Below are 21,615 nucleotides of genomic sequence, written 5' to 3' on the forward strand. Positions count from 1 at the left end.
CCCCGTGGGAACCCTGGGGTGGGCCAGGAGGCTGTGGCTGTGGACTTTTCAGGGGAGGGTCTGCAGGGGGTCGACTTGAGAGCAAGGGCTCATCCCACCCGCACCCCAATGTCACAAGGTGTCGTCCCCTATCTTGGCACTTTCCTTGGTGACCTGCTTATGCTGTGTCTGGCGATGGGTGATTATCTCGAGGTGGGTGAACCTGAGGCCAGGCAGGAAGGACCACGATCCTGAACCTTGGGATGCGGGAGCCCCCGAAATGTGCTCCGAGCTCTCAGCACTTGACACATCTCTCCTGGGAGCCTCGCAGTGGCCCCTGGGAGCTGGGGCATCAGGCCCATCTTAGAGATGAGTGAACAGAGGCTCCACCTGAGACACCCATTCCGGTTCCCCAGGCTGGGGAAACTCAGAGCTGCCTGATGGCACAGCCGCGTGAGGTTTTATCTGAGCTGGACTCAGCCTCTAACTCCCATGCTCCCCATGGAGGGAGAGAGGGGTCGGCCCCCCCCAAGTCAGGCAGCACATAAGTTGCTGAGCAGTCCCCTCTGCCTGAGGCCTCAGCCTCCAAGTCTATCATCAGAGAGGGTTGTGCTGCCAGGTCCCTCAGCCTCCCCCCATGTCCTCCTTCTCTGGAGCCCAGAGCCCGGCCTAGGTCCAAGTCCTGTTTTCTCTGCATGCTCCGCCCCCTCTGGGGACCTGGCAGTCGTGCACCATGAGAAGGGGTGGACATAAGGGGCTAGTCAGTCTATGGCATTCTGTCTGATGGACTCTGGCTCTCCACCTTCCAGGGGAATGAGATCAACCTTAAGAAAGGGACTGAGGTGAGCAGCTGTGGCACTCCCTGCAGGGGAGGGGAAGGAGGTGGAAATCAGAGACCCTCTGGGCAGAACAGTCCCTGGTTCCACCCCCTGTATCTTACATTGAGTGGAAGACTTCGATAACAGAGAAGTGGGAGACCCATCCAATTGGCGGGTTGGTTGAGGGGAGGATGGCATCAAGGATAACTTCTTGGAGGAGGGGCTGATTATTCCCATTCTGAGAACAGGTAGAGCCTGGATAGAACTGGTGGGACGGAGCGTTGCCAGGACTGGTCCCCTGCCCCACCCCTCACCCCCCACAAGGCCCCTGCAGCATCCCCCACCCAGGCCCTGTGTGCATCCTCTCCTTCCCTCTGGTCCCAGGAATACTGAGTCATGAGGGAGATGCTGCTGCTCCCAGTGGTTGCAAAGAATTACAACCAGAGCTGGAGGAGTGATTTGGGGCCTGATTCCAGGACATGGAGCTGCTCAACGAGAATGATAGTTGAGGCTGTGCAGGAGTTGAGTGAGGGCAGGGGTGGACTCTCCATGTTGGCCAGTCCAGACAGCCTGTCTCCATGGCCCCCTGCTCAGCCCCAGGCCTTATTGCTTGGCGAACTCTGGGACACCCAGACTCCAGCTGCTGGGAAGGCAGTGGGGGGACACCTGAGGTGTGGCTCCTGGTAGGCTCAGAGGTGCCTCTCTGCCCTGTAGCTACAGCCTGTCCTGCCTGCTGGATCCCCAGATCTAGTTGGCCAGCAGAATATTCAAGGCCAAGAAGAGCCCGCCATCATCAAGTTCAGGGGTGAGTGAGTGTCTGGGCTGGGGTGACTGACTCCTAGGAGTTCAGTAAAGCTTTGAGCTAAGCGTGTCCTTGGGGAGTCCGATAGCTGGCACTGGGATCCCACCTCCACTACTGAGCAGTCCTGTGACTGGGGTGACTCTCTTCAGCTTCCTGAGACTCCGTGTCCTCCTCTGTGAAATAGGTGATAGTAAACGATTTCTCCCGTGGCAGGGACAAGTGGGGTACTGGTGGCTAACAGCACTGAGCACAAGGTCTGCAGCACCCAGTGCAGTGGGGACAGGGTGGGTGGCCATGATTCTGAGGGAGGCCCCCCAAGATAACCCGACACTTCTACTCAGCCCCCAGGCCCCAATACCGAGCCCCATACCAGTGGCCGATCACAGCCTCATCCTCAGTAGCCGGGACACAGCTGGGAAGCTTGCGATGCACCGGGCCAGCTCCTCCCACCTGACAGGAAGGGGAGCATTGTAAGCTGATTCCTGGAGTCCCCTGAAGCCCAAGAGAGAGAGGACGACCCCATCTCAGCTCCCTGACATCCCCCAGCATCTATGAACCCATTGGGGAGGGACAGTAGTTATTTGTTGTAAATAATAAATGCCATGTTTGAATATTATATTAAAGTCCTGTTCCCTTTACAGCCTGGAACTTGTGGTGTGGTTCTGTCACTTTCTGTAGGCATGTGAGGGAGACACAGAATCTCACATTTCTCCTTGAATCAAGAACTCTTCCGGGTCATCAGCTTATTGTATGTGGGAGAAGGGAGAAGGGCCAGCCCCTTCTCTGGCTAGTGGGGACAATCCCAAGTCCCCCTAACACCGAGGACCAGTTCATTTCAGTATCATTCAGCTCCTCCAGGTGCAGGCACAGCCCACCACCCCTTCTCCTGAGATTTAAAGGTTGAAGGTACTTTCACAGGCAGAGAAAAAAACCACTGAAATGTGGGTGACTTTAAAACAGCACTACGCAGGACCATGTCATGCCACAGGCAGGGGCTGCCTTCCTAATTCTGGAGGAAGAGGGAATGTTTTCTGCTTCTCTTCTTGAGGTTTCTTTTGACCAAATTTTAGGAACTTGTTTTCTAGTTCAATCTCTGGGAATATATCAGCTCTAAGTGGAGAAAACAATGGAAAAAGATCAAAATGTGCACGTTGAGAGGACAAGACCCGCGGAAGTTCATTTGCAGATGGACTAAAGGCAGGCAGGACTTTCCCTCCTGAGGGCCCTCTAGGGGCTCCATGTTCACCTCTGACCTAGATTTGAATCCTGCTGGAATCCTTGTCCAGGACCCTGAATTCCTTTTCCTGCTTGATTTGTATCCAGGAGGAAAGATTTGTGATACAGCTTTTAAGGCTACAGCTGGGCCTTGTTACATAAACATTACTGCTCCCTGTGAACTAGGATTTTCAGCACCCCTGCCTTCCTTATGCAATTCCCTTTAGGACAGAATTTCCCTAGAAAGCCCCAAACCTCCTCCCTGACTTGGCCTGATGGATCCCGAGTGAGCTCTACTTTGCCAGGATAAGGGACCATAATCCTGGCCAGTCAGTGACCCCACATTGTCCCTTGCTGTCCAAGGTGACTTCTGAGCCCGTGTTCTTCTGAGGTCCATGGTCTTGGACAATCCTCAAGTTTACACACTCAGTGTTGGTGTTCCAAACTCGTCCAAATGGGGCAACTGGGCCCAAGCCCTTAAAGTGTGTCAACCCTGGGTGTCTGTGATTTTTTCCCCAGTCTTGTGTTGTGGTTACATTACAACCACCTGCTGGGGTGTGAACCCTGTTTGGAGCTTTGAAAGATCAGGTATGACGGGGTTGTGGGGGGCTCCAGCAGGGAAAGCCACGGAACTGATGATCCATGGACGTACATGAACACAGCCTTACCAATTAAAATACTGAAATGCTCCCCATCTGGTGGTGAATAGACACTGCTCTGAGCTCACACCGAGAACCCACCACATGACTAGAAGCTTTCAAAGGGTTACTAAGTGGCATTTTGAAGCTCTTCCCTTGGGAACACCCTGTAAGACGAGGGCCAGATGAATCGCTTGGCACTTGTGAGTTATCGCCTCCTTTCTGATGGCTGCAAGTGTCATCCAGACACACAGGCTGGACTCTGTCAGGGAAGCCTTCTCAGGACAGCCAGAAGCTGAGGATGAATTCTGGTTCCCGGCATCCCAGGCCCTTCCTGACACAGCATAACCACCCAGGAAAGTGGTTTGGTAATGAAAAAACTGGGAAGGCCATACTTTCCCTCCAAAGAGAAAGAGAAGTGCCAACAGTGAAAGATTGATCCCCTAAATAGACAATTGAATCCCAACAAGCAGTGGGTTCTTGTCAGATTACTGATGCTGAAAAGGCCTCTTTTGATAATAGCACGATCCCCCAACTGCCGTGTCCATCTACATGAATCAAATTTCCAACACATATGGATCTAAAAAACTGAGGGAAATCTGGTATTTCCTTAGATGCAACTCTGAAGTAGCATGCAACAAAGAACATAAAAATGGAGACTTAGAAGTAAATATCTAATTTGAGAACATAGACATCGAAGTGCTTTTGAAATATTTTGGAATCTATTGGAATATTACACAAAAAGAATAATCCACTTTAAGTAGGTTTTACTGTGACTGTGGGGAAAAACTGAATCATCCCGTGACGTTGATAACTCTCTGCTGACTTGAAAGTAAAAATAAATAATGTGCATAGTAAAGGAAAATGAGAGAACAGCATGAAAAAAGAAGATCTTTCTCTCCTCACCTGAAACTCAACCTCTCACCTCAGAAAGAAACCACTGTCTATATTTTCTATTTCACGCAGCAGAGTTTAATAAAAGAAACGTATTGGTATGTTTTAAAGTTTCAAGAGCTCAAAGCAAGGAAACATTAGGGACGCTGCCAAGAGACCTCACTGAGGTGCCTGCTCCATTTCATCTGCTGTCAGGACGTCCTTCTTGGCCCCTCACTTTCTCTGCCTCACTAGCAAGTCTGTCCGCCATCAGTGCTACCACCAGTCTCTCTCCTGTGCTCTTCACTGCCCTTTCCTCCTTCCTGATACCTTCCTCAGTCGCCAGAAATTGTTGGCAGTGGAACTGTGGAATGCCCAGATCAGCTCCTGGAATCATCTCTGCCAAATCTGAAGACCGGCAGGAGTGGGCATGGAACCTGGAGTGCAGACTACCTGCGAACACACCTGGCAGGGATTCACCTGTGTGACTAGGTGCAAGTTTTTGCAACGCTTTTGCAAGATTCAAAGGACTTACCAGTTTTCCTGCATTGCTGCAGGCCTGGAGTCCTTGCGGTCTCTCGGGCCAGCAGACCTGGTGAGGCTGGTCCAAAGTGTCCTCCCAGAGACCCGTCACAGCCAGAATGGGATGGGATTCTAGTATCCGGCCTCTTGAATATGTCACTGGACATCCTCAAAGGGTTGAAGATGCTTAAACCAGGCTTTGGTTTGGACTGGTTCCCACAGTTACACTGCTTCCTCTGTGAAGACGTAACTATCATCCTTCTTTTCTTCTTACCTTACGAAAATAAATCATGAAATTGGGTCAAATGACAAAGGAACCCTGACTTTTTAGGACAATTATCCTGGTTGTTTTGTACTTCCACCCTCCCTCTGTCCTCCAGGGATAGATCTGACTTGTGTCCTGGGATGTCATCAGGCAAAGTTGCATCAAGAACAGAAAGCTCAAGGTCAAAATTTAAGGCTACTCCAGATCATTTCTCCTCCCCCATCCTGTTAACACCCCTCCTTGTTTGAGTGTGTTTCTATTATATTCTTGTCCTTGTCACTCTAAACCGCACAAGTCCTGACACTCCCTCTCAGGGCAGTCGGTCCCCAAACCTTTACTAAATCCCAAATCCTACCATTTCTGTGTTTTCTGACTACTCATTTGCTTAATCCATTGACCACTTGGTGTTCATAGAAGTTAAATCAATAGCGACATTATCAACCACCCCCTGTTAACGACTTACTCCCATATCCCAGATGTTCACATAATCCAAACGGTTATGGTCAAAAGTAAATAATTCAGAAAACGTATTCACCCATCACAAATTCCTGATCTCTAATACTTTTATTCAAACACTCATACAGTAGATACCTGTCCCTCAAGATCAGAAGTAATGCCAGATCACCGATCCCCACCTTAAGTTCCTCCTACACCTATCAATCCTGGATTCCATGGACTATGATCTCAATACTTTCCTTGGAATAATAAAAAATTCCTTACCACTCATTTATGTTGTAAACCTCCAAACCAAGACGTTCCCAATTATCTGCCATGCAGTAGCTACTGCTGGTCTTATAACAAACTGAAGAAAAAACATGAAACATTATCTTTTGGTACCATTGTAAAAACAAAACCATCTGCATCAACTGGGAAGCACCCATAATGCCTGAAAATTTTGTTCTCTTTTTTTGTGTTGGGTCAATAACAAAAAGAAAAATCAATTAAAAAATGGGCAATGGACCAGAATAGACTTTTTCCAGTGAAGACATACAAGGGACCAATAGGTGTATGAAAAGGTGTTCAGCATCACTAATCAAGGAATGCAAATCAAAACCACAATGAGCTATCACTTCACACCTTTTAAGATGGTGATTATCAAAAAAACTAAAGATGGCAAATGTTGGTGAGGATGTGGAGAAAAGCAACCCTTGTGGGAATGTAAATTAGTACAGCCATTATGGAAAACAGTGAGCTTCCTCCAAAAATGAAAACTAACATATGATGCAGCAATCCCACTTCTAGTATATACCCACAGGAATTGAAATCAGGGTCTCAACGAGATACCTGCTCTCTAATGTTCATTGCAGCTAATTCACAATAGCCAAGACACGGAAGTAACCTAAATGTCACTGATGGATGAATGGAAAAAGAAATGCAATATTAATCAACCTTGAAAAAAGAAGGAATTTCTGCCATTTTTGACAACATGGATGGACCTGGAAGACATTATGCTAAGTGAAATAAGGCAGACAGAGAAAGGCGAATACTCACTTATATGTGGAATCTAAAATAGTCAAACTCATACAAGCAGAGGTTAGAATGGTGGTTACCAGGGGCTGGGGGGATGGATAAATAAGGAGCTGATGGTCAAAGGATACAAAATTTCTGTTATCAAGATAAATAAGTTCTGGAGATGTAGGACAAGCATAGTGCCTACAGCTGACAAGACTGTATTGCATACGTCACATTTGCTAATAGAGTAGATATTAAGAGTTCTTACCACAGAATAATAGTACAAAAGGAGTTGAGAGAAAACTTTGGGAGGTGATGGATATGTTTGTGGCCTTGATGGTGGTGACAGTCTCAAGGGTGTATACTTAGGTCCAAATCCATCAAGCTGTATATGGAAAAGTAAGACATAATCGTTGATTCCTCTGCACCTTGAAATACACCGTGTCCTCATCACAAGAGAAAAAAATTTGTAACTATGTATGGGGATGGATGTTAACTGGACTTATTGTGGTGATCATTTCAACATATATACAAACAATGAATCATTATGTTGTACCCCTGAAACTAATATAATGTTGTATGTCAACATTACCTCAATAAAGACAATATAACAGAGAAAACCATTTGAATATTGTAAATGAGTTCAGTGAATCCCTGAAACTGCCCCATTCCCATATGAGAGTTACTGGAAGCAGAGAGGATGAAGTAAGATGGAAGAAAGTTGTACAAAACAGTAATCAAATTAAAATCATTTAAGTTGCTATGAGCTCCTTGTGGCAAAGTTCTTTGAGCACTGATCATTCACCTTTTCTTGGAAAAGCATACTTTCAGATCCAACCCATAATAGTTTCATCATTTGCTCTAATAAGAAAATTTCAACTTAATAAATAAAACCAAAAGCATCCCTTATGTATGAATAAAGTTAGTGAACTTTACAGAGAAAAGAGCATATTTGCACACTCAATAAAGGAAACAGAAGAACTGAATGATGATTGATTCTCATTCAAGCTTATCTTTGAAAGCCAGTAAAACCAGGTTATCTTTTCAAGGATGTGTGTAGAGCTGTCAGCCTTGGAAGACAGAAATAGTGACCTCCTCTGGAGCAAAGGGCAGGCTTGCTTACTGCCCAGTATAATAGAAATAACACCCCTCTCTGGGGCAAAGGTCAGCAGACTTCCTGCCCATTATCAAAGATTTGAGTTCCTTAAGCTCTGAGTTCTTGCAACCCTCTGCATGTCACCCGGCACACTGTGTATCACCCTGTAAGAAGTGGGATTTAGTGAACCGGTGCAAATGCTGATACTCTGGCCACTGCTATTGCTGTGACATTAAGTCCTTTGTCTCTGACCCATGGGTCTCATGTCTTTTGCCAAGATCTATAAGACCATAGTAGGCTGACTTATTAACTTGCAGGTAAGGTAAAATATCAGGCCTTTCACAGTTCCTGACAAGCGCTTTAAGTAACTAGTAGTCCTAGGAACAGAGAGTTACCCAGAACAATATGCATGGATGGTCTTCATAGAAGACTTCATGCAACCAAAACTTTAATAAGGCTCTCTGACCTCTTTTATTTCTACCCCAATTAGAAGGAGAGGCACCAAGCTATTACAGACCTATGGCTTGTGCAAGCCACCTGGAGACCTAGTGACCAGAAACTTCCCATGGGGAGCAAAGACAGATGGGCATATTTCCAAAATGGACCCATCTGCCTCCCTATCATCCAAAAGACAGTACATTATCTTAATTTATGATGATTTCATTCATTAAAATCTTGTGATGGGCCAAAGATACACTTCTAAGAGGAGTGAGGCACATGGCAGTTGTAAGTAGATTAACAGATTTGGTGAATATGAAACTCTAAACTAAACTTAGTGTTCTAATCAATTATAAGGTACAACAAATTTAATTAGATCAATTAAATGATATTTAATGGTATGCCTGATTATTACTCTGCAATAATGATCAAGAAGCTCATATAAATAACTATAATTGGTCTTACTTTAAAATATGATAGTCAAGACTTTTTGAGATAAGCTGGAGAGAAGGAAGGGGAGAAATAGATAGCTGCTCTAAAGCCACTTTCAAGACAGCTGGATCTACATGTAACCCAGGAGATCGAGGCAGATGGCTGTGTGCCTAGATCCTCCCTGAACTGTGGTTCTCAGGGATGTCACGGGGCTGAAGCAGCTTTCTGAATCGTGTTTACATGTCCATGTGTACAATACCCCTGACCATGAGGATGAAACACCATTCAATCATCCCTTACACCTCTCTAATTTACAATTAGATTTCAAAATCATTGTATCATTACATGATCATTTATTCCTCAAACCTGTAGGATGGCGAGCTAAAAGAAAATCAAATTTCAATGGCTTCTTTTCTTTCAAGGACCAAGACGTTCTTTCACAGTTGGAATACGGATTAGAGGATAAATCCAAGTCAATGGAAACAACTTAAGAAATGAACAGAGGAATATTTCATTCCTATATATACACAGTTTTCACTGTGGCAAAAACAGAGTTACATTTTAAAAAATGAGAATTTTTTGAAATTTTATAGATATTAAAGACATTGTTTTGCTTATATTCCCTTTGGTTTACCAAATGAAACTCACTCTTTAATGGGCATTTCTAGCATTGAGTGCTAATAACAGCAGCTTTTTAAAATTCTTATTTTTCCCCGGTCAAAGACCAAGGGCAGAGGTCATCAAGAGGTCAAGTCTAATCTACCTACAGATGTGGCAGGCTTAACTATGGATGTTCAAGCCAGACATTGCCAGCAGAACCAAATCTCTTCACCCATAGGTGAGTTTTTACTAGTAATCACAGAGACTTAAGAATATCAAAGGAAATTCTGTGGTTTTTTTGTGTGTGTGTGTGAGAAGGACCAGTCCTGAGCTAACATCCAATGTCAATCCCCCACTTTTTTGCTGAGGAAGACCGGCTCTGGGTTAACATCCGTGCCCATCCTCCTCTACTTTATATGGGACACTGCTACAGCATGGCTTAAGAAGCGGTGCATCGCTGTGTGCCTGGGATCTGAACCGGCAAACCCCGGGCCGCTGCAGCGGAGTGTGTGGGCTTAACCGCTTGTGCCACTGGGCAGGTCCTCAAAGGAAATTCTTTATTAAGAACCAAAGTTATAGATTCCTATCTTGGATTCATTACTTTGAATTTTTGACCCAAATCATATATATCGATTGGACCATGCTCAATTCTATGATCTTTGGAAGATTCAGCCTACAGCTGAAGAGAAACAGATGCGACACCAATATCTTATCCTCTCTGAAGTCCAACTGAGAGCCCCTGGAGTCAGAAGTTTTCAAGACAAGAAAAAGTCATCCTTCTGAACAGAGAGAGTAGAGGCTATTCAAACATTCAACTTTAAATTGTTAACATGACTCGTTAGAATGTGATGGAGCAAGCATAATACCTTCTAAGTTTCAAGATTTTTCTCCAGAATACTGAGATGGATGACCTTGAAGGCCAATTTCCCCATAAATGTATTTATTCAGTGATAAAATTAATTTCCCTATAAAATAATTCCCATAAAAATGTTAAAAATATATCATAGTCTCTCACTAAAAGGAAACAAAGCAAACTGAGCAGTTGAATAGCGGTGCAATAAATTCCATACAATGATCTTACTGCAGCGTTATGTACAATAGTGAAACTGGATGTAATCCCATTTCTATCAAAGAAGAAGTAAACAGATTATGGTATTCCTGTTCTTTGGAATACCTCTAAAACATTTAAAATGGTAAGTTAGAATGATGTGCACTGATAACGGGAAACGTCTATGATATATGGTTTGGGAAACAGCAAATTGCAAAACGATGTAGTTATGTAATTTATGTTAAAAAACTTTATGTGTGTTTATAAATACATAGGAAATGTCCAGAAGAATAAACCCCACCTTGTTAACAACAGTTCCCTCTGAGTAGAGCAGTGAGTTTTCAGGGAAGAGGATGAAAGTGGAGGGTTTCGTTTTCTATAGATCTGTGTAATTTGACATTTTTAACAGGGTGTATTTCTTTCATAATTAGAAAAATGAGTGATGTGGCCATTTTGTGCAGGGCAACAGTATTATGTTCACCAGTCTCTGTACTGTATGTTACTGCACAGCACGGACTGTAGGAGAAAGCCCAGGGGAGCAATGAAGACAAAGAAGACATGACACCCGCAAAAAGTCAGTGGAGTATTTCTACATAACAAACCTTCCAGGCGAGTGATGGTCAGTGTCCACTGCTCCAGCTCTCGCAATAAACCTAGAACCTTCCCAGGATAAGCCGGAGGACCACGCCCAACTAGTCCACTGCCTGCCCGGGGCCTGTATATGCAAGGTGACTGCCATCAAGCAGATAATGGACTCAGGATGGGGTGAGAGGCGGAGTTCCAAGTGGAGATTCAAAATGTACCAAGAAATTTTGTGAAGTGAAGGAAGCTACTCGACCTCTCTGAGCCTCAGTGTCCCCCCCCTGTAGAATGGGGATCACAGGTCTACTTCACAGAGCTGTTGGGGAAGATACATAAAAGTGCCTGTGACAGCCAGTGTCCACATTATTAACAAAGTTGTATCTGACTTCAGAATAATCGATGAAAAGAATAATGTTAATGAGACCAAAGACGAGATGCCCAGCTTCATAAGCAGCATGAGAATGAGAGGAGCTCTGACTAAGCAGGGTTCTTCACAGCTCCACTGGAGAGGACGAACACGGGCTACACCTGGATAAGTCAATGTTGTACAATGACTCGTGTAGTGAGGGTGGGTCCCTAAAGACACTGCGAAATACAGTTACACACAGTGGCTCCTAGGAAACAACTACAAAGCAATCAACACAGCAGATAGGAATAGGAAAGGGGCAAGCAGAGGAGGGCAAGAGCCACAAAATCTGATGGAAGACACTGAACCACGATGAGCTCCCAGCTCTGTCAACAGCTGTTGTGGTTGCGCTAGGAGATCAAACTTCTGAGAAAGCCATTGTGGGGACGCTGGGAGCACAGTGGTCACTGCAGCCACACCTCAACAGCAGTGCATCGGAGCACACACACCCCAAAACTTTCCTCTCCATTAATTCTTGTTTTAAGTTGATGAATATCCTCATGTTTCAATGTCTCCTTCCAACCCTTGTGGACGAGTGTTGTCAGAACCCCCTGAAAAATGCACAGGCCAGAGTAGGATGGAACACTGGGCGCTGGGGGAGCAGCGCTGCACCTGACCACACGCACTATCACCTGGGCCTATTGAACACGAGAGAAGAATCCGAGGATGCGGTCTAATGAGAATTCCCTGTCTTGCCACATTCAGAGACACCACAGAGTTTCTCGTCCTTTTTACAAAATAACATTTTACAAAAATGTTAGAGAATTCATGTGTCATTTATTCATAAAGAGGCAAATTCTTGACAAAGTGACAGGGTCCAGTTTCCATGACCAGGTTTTTCAGTTATTTTGATAATATCCCACATTCAGGAATCGGAAATGTAACCTACTGGGATGTGTAATATAAACAAGGACTTTTTTTCATGTAGATCAATGCCCAGATTTTTGGGGAGGACATAAGTCGTGAAAGCTGCTAACCACTCCTCCACAGGTTTCAATAGAACTTTTAAATTAATTTACCAATCTCAGGAAAAGAGATTTTGGCCATTCAAATTTTTTATTTCTGCATTCAAGTGTACAGTATAGCCAAGAGAATAAACAGAAAAAAATTGACAAGAAGATCTTGCTTGCATTTCATCTTTTGCAAATAAGCAAGCTATTTTATGCTCTGTTCCTTTCACTATTCTAATCAATTTTTAAAGAATACGGTACATCTGACTATCCCTGGGCGTGTTTATCCGGGAACTTTGCCGGAATCCAAAGCAGAGATGTTAAAGCTGACGAATTTCAAATGCTGCCCAAGTGCTGTCTACCTTACACATCCGTCTCCCAAAGGTGGACCACCGGTCTCTTCCTGAGGGATCAGAGTCGTCACCTGTGTCTCTGAGAGACTGGCCACTCAGGCCTGAGCTGAGATTAGGTGATCAATCTAAAGGGCAAAATGCTTAAGCTATTCTCATCTTAAGGATGCTGTTTCAGAGGCCTCTGCACTGGAATGGGTTGGTGAAAATGGCCTACTAGATACTTTCCTGGGAATTGGCTTGTTCTCCTCTGCTCTTAGCGGATCCTGGGGAAACCAGTGATTAACATCAAGGATGCCTCAACTTCCACATCTGCAAAAAAGGCAAGCAACAGCCAATGTTACCACCCTGCAAAGCTCTTAAGTTGTGCTTGTAAGAGGGGCCACAAGGGCGAATTTCTCCCAAAAGCTAATGAAATGTTGGCACTTTGGCTGGAGAAGGCAGAGGGCAACATGCAAAGTGGAAAGTTTCTGGGATGTCAAACCAGTTCCCATAAGCATTTTAGAGAAGCACCTGGCCCTGGACTAGGTAGGAGGCTGTGGAAAGACCCACAGGCATGCAGGTGGGAGGAGGAATCAAGCCACGGAGGGAGGCGGTGTGGAAGAGGGATGAGTCTGGCTTCAACTTTGGACAAAAGCAGTTGCACGCTGCAGGCCAGAGGCTGCCCATGCAGCCTCCACACCCTCCTAACTCCCTGGTCCTTCTCGTCCCATCACATCCCTCCGGGGCTCAGTCCACGTGGAGCAGGTGCAGGACAAGTGTCTGCAGCCAATGACGGTTTTGCCCTCAGCCAAACACACACCACCCTGTTCCTCCCCCTAGGGCTAGGCACCGCCCTGTGCCCAGAGCATCCTGGGAGTTGTAGTCCTGCAGCCCTTCAGGCTGCCTGCTGGGAGCAGTTAAGAGACAAAAGCTCCCAGCATGCACAGCTAGGGGCCCCAATTCCTGCCTCGTCCCTCCGTCCCTGGGCCCCAATCCTCTGCTTCTCGACCCCACTCTCTACCCCGCCTCTTCTCTATCCCACACCCACCCTTCATGCCCTGTGCACCCCCCAGAGTATGCGCAGTGAGGATGGACTGCATCCCTTGAGCCCGGTACTCAGATAGGGGTGGGGCTCACCAGACTAGCTGTTGCTGAGGATGCTTGCAGCCCTATTGGAAGCACCCTGGTCAGTATTTGAAAAGTAAATTCAATATCTAAAATGGAAATACTGGGTGCCTGGGATCCTGGAATTTGCCTTTTCAAGGCCACCGGTCCTACCATCCCCTGCATCCCTCCAGGCTGCCATGATCCTCCCTCTGGACCCCGTGGTCAGGGTCGCTGCAGAGATCCTCCTTTTGGACCCCACCCACCTGAAGGGCCCATACCTTGGTCAGGCATCTTAGAAGGACTGCCCTGAGACATGTCATAAAAAGGAGAAAACATCACAGTGCACAGCCCCAATTCCTGCATTGTACAGACAGGAAACTCAGATGCACTGGTAAGTGACCCCTAAGCCACTTTGGGTAACCACACTCATGCCCCTTGTCCGACGCTGCACACAGGCTTGTTCACTGGACTTCTTTATCCCAGTGTGGACCTCTTGGCCTCGTTAACACAGACAACAGCACCAAAACTTCTCGTTGCTCTTTCCCACTATGTTAGGCAAGTTTGTGTAGGAAGGTAATATGCAATTTCTGCTCTACTATAGGGCTGGCTCCTTGGCAACCAGTTTTAATATCCCTTTTTAAATATACCCTCAGAATCACAAAATAATTAAGCAAAATAGTTTGTTGCTGTTGGGGGTTATGGTGATAATTCTCTGAAGTCATTTTTCCATTTAGCTACTCTGACTCCAAATACTACAGCACCACATGCTTCTCAGACTGGTGGATGCACAGCTCCACTTCTTTGCAGAGAGGATGCACAACAGCAGAATATCCGTGGCCCGACTTTCTGGAGCATCAGTATTACTACAAGATTTAGAAGAAGCAAAGTTATGTCATTTCCGAGGTAAGGAGTTAAAAACTTAAAACTAAGATGAGGTGGGAAAGTCATATGCCATTAATAATTGTCAGTAATCTGTGCCTGAAATGTCAGACTGTCTCTGAGACCCTATTTCCCATTGTTTTCAATAGGAAAAATTAGAAAACATAGCAAATCTATCGAAAAACCCTACCAATTTCCTAAGTCATGATATGGCACCCAGACATAAGTTACGAACATCATGTGCTCCTCGTTTTGTTCCTCATTCAACCCAGTCCCACAGGTCTTGAATGCATGCTGTGAACACTGCACTGTGCTAGGTGTCGAGGCCTTGGTGAGCATCATCGTGGGAGTGGAACTTGCTGGAGAAAGATGACATCATAAAATCTCAAAACCATGCCAGTTACCAAATTGAGGCAAGAATGGAAAGACCCAGGGGACCACACAGGGTGAGGGCATTAATAGATACTTGGGAGTATTAAAATCCATCTGATGATGTCATGAGTGAATGTGTTCCACTTTAAAACAAAACCCTGCTGTTATTCTGAGATATTGAGTTAGGATCTTTGTGCAAATATGCAGGATTTAAAATGTTTATTGATGTATAACATGCGTACAGAAATATATGCAGAAGTCATCCATGTAAACCTCAAAGAATTATTATAAAGTGAACACACTTGTGTGACCAAGAACTAGCAGCAGCTTCACTCAGACCTGGACAATCCCTTTCTTCCTCCTTCCTCCTCAAAGGTAACCAATATCTTACCAAAAAACACTGTATATCAAGTTTGTCTTCTTATACAAGTGTTTTATTACAGAAAATTTCTGTTTTATTACAGAACAATATCTGAGAGCATTCTGCTCTGTGGATGCCAGAAAATTTTAAACAATATACAAAAAAACAAAATAGCATAGTAGGCCCATCACCCAGCTTCAACAACTACTAATCATCTGCCATTTTTGTTTCATCCACACTCCATCCCATTCCCACCTCACTTTATCATTTTTTTAGTCTTTTGTGTGTGTGTGGAGGTAAGATGTACAGTGAAAGGCACAAATCTCAATTCTACAGTTTTGGCAAATAAACATGCCCATATAACCTTCACCCCTTTAAGAATAGAATGTTTCCAACACCCCCAGAAAACTCCTTCCTGTTCATTCTCAGGCAATTTTTTCCTTCCCCTGAGGCAACCTCTGTTCTGGTTTTTTCACCATAGGTTCATCTTGGCTGAAATCATCCCACGTGTATTGTTTTCTGTCCAGCTTGCCTCCCTCGGCACGAGGTTGATGAGACTCACCCAGCATGTGTGTGTCAGCGTTTGCTCCTTGGCACGGCTTAGGGTGTTCTGCTCTGTGGATGCCCTACAGTGTGCTCGTCTTCCTCCTGGGGACTTGCAGGTCATCTCCTGTGAACATTCTTGTACAAAAGCTTTTTGTATGCTGTTTGATTCCTTTATTAGCATTTAAGTGACACACATTTTGCACTTTTTAGTGGTTGTTCCAGATTACAATATACATCTTTAATTTATCACAGCCTACCTAGACTTAATAGTGCACCAGTTTAATCAATGTAAAATATGGAAGCCTTGCTACAGAACAGTTCCATTTACCTCTGTCTGTCCTTTGTGCTATTGTTTTCATAAATTTTACATCTACTCATGTTATAAATCCCACAATACAGTGTTATAATTTTTGCTTTAAATAGTCATAGGACTTTTAAATAAATTAAGAGAAAAAAGTTAAGTATTTGGAGGTAGATGCTTTGAGGTTCTGCAAATGTACTGTTTCTTCTTTAAGTTTCACCCACAGTTTTTGCATTCACCAGTCAGTCTTGCCCACAGTAATTATTACTGTGGTGTTCTAGTGGCAATTTTCTATTTCACGCTATCCAGCTGCGGTTATTATTTGGAATTCTGTGAGGAAGATTCCCCTCCTCCCTCTCCCTTCCTTCTTCCTCTCTTTCTCTCTTTCTTTCATTCTTTTTTCCCCCTTTTTTCTTTCTTTCTTATTTAATCTTTTTTATATCAGTATAGACTCATGGATATTTATTTTATTCTCTGGGTAATAATCCAATGCTACCATTATTTATTTTGTTGCTCACAGTTTTCCAACTTGAGCCATTGGGAAGTCTTTCAGATTGATTGCTTTTGACACATCTCATCATTTTCTGTGTTTTTTTTTTAAAGCACTTTCAGACTTCCTGGCACTACAAGATGCTCCAGGCTTATCTTGTATTTTCCATCTCCAGCCCTAGAAGTACCCATTTCTCCAAGAAAACCTGCTTATTTTTATTGGAAAATGATATTTAGAAACCAAGATCTAGGAGCTAGGTGTGCTCATTGATACTAGGGTGTCACTGCTTCTAGACCCTCTCAGCAGAGCTTGGAAATGTATGTATGAATATAAACTCAGGTATACACATCTATCAATCGATCTATCAGTCTATCAATCTGTCTATCTGGATAGATATACTAAAAGAGACATGGATTCATACTGAGAATTCCAACTCCAATCCAGCACCACAGAGTTTATTCTAGCATTCTCCTTTTGCTTATTTGTAACTTCTTTCACCAACAGTGAGAAACTTAACTCCAGTTAGCTACAATATATTTACTAATGTGTCAACTACTTTCAGAATTGCTAATCCATACCCTTATGAAAAACAAACTTACCACCTAGAGTACAGTGTTTGTGTCGAGTACATTAGTTTTACAGTATCCCGTCAAAACATTGTCTTCCACAGTTACTCAGGTCAGGACCTTTCATCTCCACACCTTCAGTGTGGTTATGTCACATGCTTATAATACAGTGAGATTCATTTGTCACTTCATTCCATCTGAGTTCCCTAGCATCCTGATTGATTTTTAAAATTTGCAGAGTAAAATTCACTGTTTGTGGTGTACAGTTCTATGGGTTTTGACAACTTTATGGTCGTATATCCACCCCCACAGTACCATACAGAGCTGTTTTATTCACCCCCAAATTTCTCTCATGCTGTCACTTTGTAGTCAACCCCTTCCCCCACTCCATCCGTTGGCAACCACTGATCATTTTCCATCCCTGTATTTCTGCCTTTGCTAGAATGTCATATAAATGGAATCATATACTATATAGCCTTTTGAATCTGGCTTCCTTCCCTTAGAGAAATGCATCCAAGATTCATCCATGTTGTTGTGTGAATTAAGAGTTTATCCTTTTTATTGCCAAGTAGTATTCTAATGTACCGATGCACCACAGTTTCTTTCTCCATTCACCTTATGAAGGACATTTAGTTTGTTTCCATCTTTGACAATTATGAATAAAATGGCTATGAAGATTCACACAAGGATTTTTGCTTAAACATTAGTTTTCAATTTGTTTCACTAAATACCTAGGTGTGGGATATCTGTGTCATATAATAAGTATATGTTTAACTTTATAAGAACCTGCTAAACTGTTGTCTGAATGCAACTATCATGTTGCATTCCCAGTTCTAGTTGCTCCTAGTCCTCACCAGCACTTTGTAGTTGCAATTTTATTGGTATTTGCAATTTTATTTTTTTATTTTAGCCATCTAATTGGTGTGTGGTATCTTGTTGTGGCTTCTGCTTCCTTTATGAAAGTGAGTTCTGCTAAATATAGGATCCTGTGTTGACTTTTGGGTTTTCTTTCTGTACTTGAAAGATGTGAATTTGTTGTTGATTTGTCTATTTTTTTTTTTTATAATATATCATCCTTCATTCACGTTATTTCTCCTTCTATGTAATGTCTTCCCTGGTATGTATGTATTTCCCTGAATGCTTTCAGGATTTTCTTTTTATCTTTGGATTTTAACAGCTTGACTATCATGTGCCGAGGTATGGTTTTATTTTGTATTTTATTTTGTGGGTTTGTTGACTTTCTTAGATCTAAAATTTTAGATTTTCCACCAAATTTTGGAAGTTTTATGTTATTACTTATTGATTTGCCTTTCTGTCTCATTTAATTTTTCTGTCATTCCTCTCTCTGCTGGGGACTCAATCATCTCACAGGTTGTAAGGCTCTTTTCATTTTCCTTCAAAAATTTTACATTCTTTTCTTCAGACTGGATAATTTCTTTTGCTCTGTCTTCATGTTTCTTCTACTGTTTCTAATCTACTGGTAAACTCATAAGTACTTTTTTTTATTTCATCTTCCTATTTGGTTCGTTTTTATAATTCCCATTTCTCTGCTGAGTTTCCACATCTGTTCATTCATTATGAGAATATTTTTCTTTACCACCATTATCATCTTTATAAAAGCTAATTTCTTATCCTTGTCTGCTAATTGCAACAACTTGGGGATAGTTTCTACTGCCTGCTTTTGGTCATATATGGATTACATTTTCCTATTTCTTCAAATCTCATGCTTTTTTAAATTGTGTACTGGAAATCATGTATGATAGTTATAGAGACTTTGGATTCTATTGTATTCCTCTGAAGAGTGTTGTTATTTTTCTAGCAGGGAGTTAACTTGGCTGGACTGAAACTCCAATCCTATCTCCTTTACAGTGGGCATAGCTGAAATCTTCAATCAGATCTTTCATCTTCCAACTGCTGTTTTTACAATAGTCCCTCTGGGACCTACCCTGCATGTGTGTTGTTCAAAGATCTGCCAATTTGGTGTGTGTGGGGGGGAGACTTTCATACATATTTTGAGATTTTCCTCTTAGTGGCTCCCTCCTTTCCAGAATTTCTCCCCTAACTTTCCAGCTACTCTGGCAGCCCCAAAATACATCCTCTAACATTACAAGTAAGACTGTAGTTTCTCCCCTGTCTGGGCCACGTACAGATTTTGGAATGCTTTGAGTTAAAAGCCTCAAGCTTGCAAATATCTCCTGGTGCAATTCCCATCATTCAAGGGAAGACTCCCTCTCAGTTCTGCTTGCTTTGGAAGAGATTTATACATACACACATATACACATTTATTGTATGTGTATTACATATAGATACATGAGTCTATGTAAATATATATATATAAAGTATATATATATACTATATATATACAATATGTATATACTATATATATATATACAATATGTATATATAATAAATATATAAAATATTTTATGCAGATTTTATCACTGTTATCTGTGAGAGTGTTAGTTCAACAAGCTACTCCACCATTACTGGAAGCCAGACCTCGGTTTTGTTTCTTTTTTGGATTTTATATAAATGGAATTATACAATACATAGCCTTTTGAATATAATTTCTTTTATGTATCATTATGGTTGTGATATTCATCCATGCTATTGCATGTAGCTAGTGTTCGTTCATTTGTTGAAAATAATTAATTATTTAATGGTCATAAAATATGCATAACATAAAATTGACCATTTTAACCATTTTTATGTGTACAGTTCAGTGATATTCAGTACATTCACATTATTGTGTAGCCATAACTTCCAACCATCCACCGAACTATTTTCACCTTGCACTGAAACTCTGTGCCCATTAAGCAACAACTCCCTGTTATCCCTCCCTCTTGCCCCTGGGAACCACCATTGTCCTCTCTAGTCCTATGAATTTGACTTCTCTAAGTACCTTATATGAGTGGAATCATACAGTATTTTTCCTTTTGTGGCTGGCTTTATTTCACTTAGAATAAAGTCTTCAAGGTTCATCCATGTCATAGCATACGTCAGAATTCCTTCCTTTTTTTTTTTGTTTTTTGGTGAGGACTATCGGCCCTGAGTTAACATCTGCCAATCCTCCTCTTTTTGCTGAGGAAGACTGGCCGTGGACTAACATCCATGTCCATCTTCCTCCACTTTATATGGGAAGCCGCCACAGCATGGCTTGCCAAGCAGTGCATCAGTGCGTGTCCATTATCCGAACTGGTGAACCCCTGGCCACCGCAGCAGAGCGCAGGCACTTAACCGCATGCACAACCGGACCGGACCCAGAATTCCTTCCTTTTTAAGGGTGATTGGTATTCCATTATGTTATAAACCACATTTTTTTTTTTTGTCAATTCATCCTTTGATGGACACCTGGCTTACTTCAAGCTTCTGGTTATTTTGAGTAATGCTGTTAAGAACACGGGTGTACATATATGTCTTTATACCTCTGCATTCACTTCTTTTGGAGGTATACCCATAAATGGTGTTTGAGATTCATTTTTTCACATGGGGGAGGGTTCCCCACACCTCCAACAAGAAATACTTGGAATGGCAGCTGGTCGTCAGATAATTCAACTCAATTTGATGCTGTCAACCCAGAGATACATCCGATTCCACAGGTTGAGGGCTCAGTCCTATAAGACTGCACACCCACCCAACCTCACTTCAACTTCATATGTTAGTTAGAAGCCCAGGCTGTTTCCTGTACTTCTGACTGACTGGCTGTAAACCAGAGCTTCCTACAACCTCCTCCTTGGGTTTGATTAATTTGCTAGAGTGGCTCACAAAACTCAGAGAAACATTTACTAGATCACCAGTTTATTATACAAGGATATAACTCAAGAACAGCCTGTTGGAAGTGGTGCATAGGGAAAGGTATGTGAGAAGGGACACAGAGCTTTCATGCAATCTCCAGATGCACCACTCTCCAAGCACTCCTTGTCATTGTCAACCTGGAAGCTCTCTGAACCTCCTTCTATTGGGATTTTTATGGAGGCTCCCTCACGTAGGCATGATCAATTATTAACTCAGTTTCCAGCCCCTCTCCCCTCTCTGGAGGATAAGGGGTAGGGCTAAAAATTCCAAGCTTCTAATGAGGGCTTGGTCTTTCTGGTGACCAGCCCCCATTTAAGAGCCCACCCAGAGTTGCCTCAATAGAACAAAAGATTCTCCTAGTGTTCTTATCACTTAGGAAATTACAAGAGTTTTAGGAGCTCTGTGTCAGGGAATGGGTCAAAGACAAATATTAGAACAAGAGATGCTCTTAGTGTTCTTATTGTTTAGGAAAGTAAAAGGTTTTCAGTAGCTCTGTTCCAGGAATTGGAGGCAGACACCAATAAATATATTTTCTATTATTTCAGAACCCATAAGTGGAAATTCTAGATCATATGGTAATTCTATTTTTAATTTTTGAAGGAACTGCCATACTGTTTTCCAGTTTTATATTCTCACCATCAAAGTATAAGGGTTCCAATTTCTCAACATCCTTACCAACGCATGTTATTTTCTTATTTTGTGATAGTAACTATCCTAATGGGTGTGAAGAGGTATCTCATTGTGGTTTTA

Source organism: Diceros bicornis, chromosome 14 (genome assembly GCF_020826845.1).
Source record: "Diceros bicornis minor isolate mBicDic1 chromosome 14, mDicBic1.mat.cur, whole genome shotgun sequence".
Classification (NCBI taxonomy): Eukaryota; Metazoa; Chordata; class Mammalia; order Perissodactyla; family Rhinocerotidae; genus Diceros; species Diceros bicornis.